Consider the following 3,114-nt stretch of genomic DNA (forward strand, 5'->3'; position numbering starts at 1 on the left):
GGTAAATGAATGGGACTGGAGAATATCATGCTAAGCAAAATAAGTCAATCAAAAGAACCAAAGGCTGAATGCTTTCTCTGATATGCGGATAGTAATCACAATAGGGGGAGGGACTAGGGAATGAATAGAGATACTTTAGGTAGAGAGGAGTGAAGGGAGGGTAGGGGGAAAAGGGTAGGAGGGACAGTAGAATTAATCAGATATTATTAACCTATGTACATATATATCTTTATAACTGGTGGGATTCTATATCATGTACAACAATAAAAATGAGAAATTATAATTATACTCCACATATATATGATGTATCAAAATGCACTTTACTGTCATGTAAACTAATTAGAACAAATAAAAATGTAAATTTAAAAAAGTCAAGAACATTAGACTTGTAGATTTTTCAGAAGAAAACCTACAGTTCAGGAAGTCATGGGATGACGTATCTCAACTCCTGAAAGAAAATAACTGCCAACCAAATTACTACACCCAGTGAGGCCATCCTTCAGAAATGAAGGTAAAATAAACTGATGGGTTCCATGACTACCAGACTAGGGTTGCAAATGATGCTCAAGGGAGTCTTGAGTTCAGAAGTGAATAAAAGATAACTACCATTATAATAGCATGTGAACATATAAATCCCACTAGAAGAACAGATACACAGATGACCTCACTGATGAATTTTATTCAACTTTTGAAGAACTAAAACCAACGTGTCTCAAACTATTTTATAGAAGTGAAAGGGGAACCTTTCCAACTCATTATAGAAGGCCAGCATTACCATATTAATAAAACTCACAAGGACAAAACCCAAACTAAAACTATAGACCAACATCCCTGACGAACAGAGATGCAAAAATCCTCAATGAAATACTAGCAAATAGGATTCAACAATACATCACAAAGACCGTATACCATGACCTAGTTAATTTTACTTCAGGGATTCATGAATGGTTCAACACAAGCAAATTGATCAATGTAATCCATTACGTACACATAATGAAAGACTCTAATTTATGTTAACACCTCAACAGATGCAGAAAAAGCATTTGGCGAAATACAAAATCCCTTCACGTTAAAAATCCCTGAGCAGATTAGGTATGAAAGAATCATACCACAATGTAAGAAAGGCTGTATATGACAAACCCACAGTCAACATCATACAGTGTGAAAAGCAAAAGACTGAAAGCACAACAAGGTCCAGAACATGACAAGGGTGTCCACTCTGACTGCCCTTATTCAACATAGTGCTAGAAATTTTAGCTAGAGTCATTAGGTAAGTGAAAGAATTAAAAGACAAAATAAGGGAGGAATTCAAATTATTCCAGTTTGCAGATTATATGATTTTATACATAGGAAACCTGAAAGATTTCAATAGAATATTAGAAATGATTAATGAATTCAGTAAAGTAACAGAATTAGAAAACCATACGAAAATCAGTAGCTTTTCTATACATCAATAATGAATCCATAGAAAAAGAAATCATGAAAGCAATCCCCTTCACAACAGCCAAACAAATAAATAAAGTATCTAGGACTAAACTAAGGAAGTCAATGCCTTTACAATGAAAATTAGAGAAAAATATGAAAGAAATTAAAGAAGATTCCCATATACTTGGATTGAAAGAATTAATGTTAAAGTTTCCATACTACCAAAAGTGATCTACAAGTTCAATATGATCCCCATCAAAATATCAACAACATTCTTTACAGAAATGGGAAAAATTCCTAGAATTCCTATGCTAGCACAGAAGATTCCAGATAGCCAAAGCAATCTTGAGCAAAAGAGCAAAGTTGGAGGCAATCACAATAACTGATTTCAAGACATACTGCAAATCCATGGTAAACAAAACAGTGCAGTACCAACATAAAAAAGATGTGTAGACTAGTGGAGCAGAATAGGGAACACAGAAATAAGTCTGTGCATCCATAGCCGACTGATTCTTGATGAAGGTGCTAAAAAACACAAAGGACAGCACCTTCAACAAGTGGTGCTGGGAAAACCGGATATCCAAAGGCAGAAGACTGGAACTTGACCTTTGTGTCATCTGTACAAAAGTCAACTCAAAATGAACTGGAGAGCTTAATATAAAACCCCAAATTCTGAAACTAAGGAGGAAAGTCAAGGGGAAACACAAGATAATGCACCTATGATGATTTCATGACAGGATCCCCAAAACACAGGGAACAAAAGCAAAAAATGAGAATCAGGGTTATATCAAACTGAAAAGCTTCCACAGGGCAAAAGAAGCAGTCAACAGAATAGACAGTGTACAGAATGGGAGAAAATATTTGCCAATTATTCATCTGACAGAGGGTTAATTTCCAAAATATATAAAGAACTCCAAAAGCTAAACAATAAAAAACAAGTAATCCAACTGAAAAAATGGGCAAATAATCAAATAGACACTTCTCAAAAGAAGAAATGCAAATAGTCAATAAATATATGAAAAAAGCTGGATGTAGTGGTGCTTATCTGTAATCCCAGAGGCTCCGGGGGATTGCAGGCTTAAGGCAGGCTTGCTCAACCCTGTGAGCCTCAAAATAAAAATAAAAAAGGGTTGGGGTGTGGGTTCAATACCCAGTACCACCCTTGCTCACACACTATCTATATATCTATATCTGTGTGAAAAATAGTTCAATATTAATAGCCATTAGGGGAATGGAAATCAAAACTACAAGGAGATACAATTCTGCCCCAGTCAGAATGGCTAGTATAAAAAACAATAACAGAAGTGCTGGTGAAGATGTAAAGAAAAAGGAACTATTAAATACTTTTGGTGATAAGTTACTATTGTCACTATGGAAAACAGTATGAAGGTTCCTTAAAAATATAAAAGTAGAACTACTAGGTGATCCAGCAATCCCACTCTTAGATATACATCCAAAGAAAATGACACCGGCATACAAGACCCGATTTAAAATATATATTGTGACACTATTCACAAAATGTAGCATGGAATCAACCTAGGTGCCCATTGACAGGTGTAAGATTATAGAAAACTTGGTAATATACATAACGAAGTACTATCTGGTCATAAGGAAAAATGAAATTCTGTCCTTTGCAGCAAAATGAATGAAACTGGAGGAAAACATGTTAAGGGAAATAAAGTGGACACT

This window comes from Sciurus carolinensis, chromosome 6 (genome assembly GCF_902686445.1).
Source record: "Sciurus carolinensis chromosome 6, mSciCar1.2, whole genome shotgun sequence".
Lineage (NCBI taxonomy): Eukaryota > Metazoa > Chordata > Mammalia > Rodentia > Sciuridae > Sciurus > Sciurus carolinensis.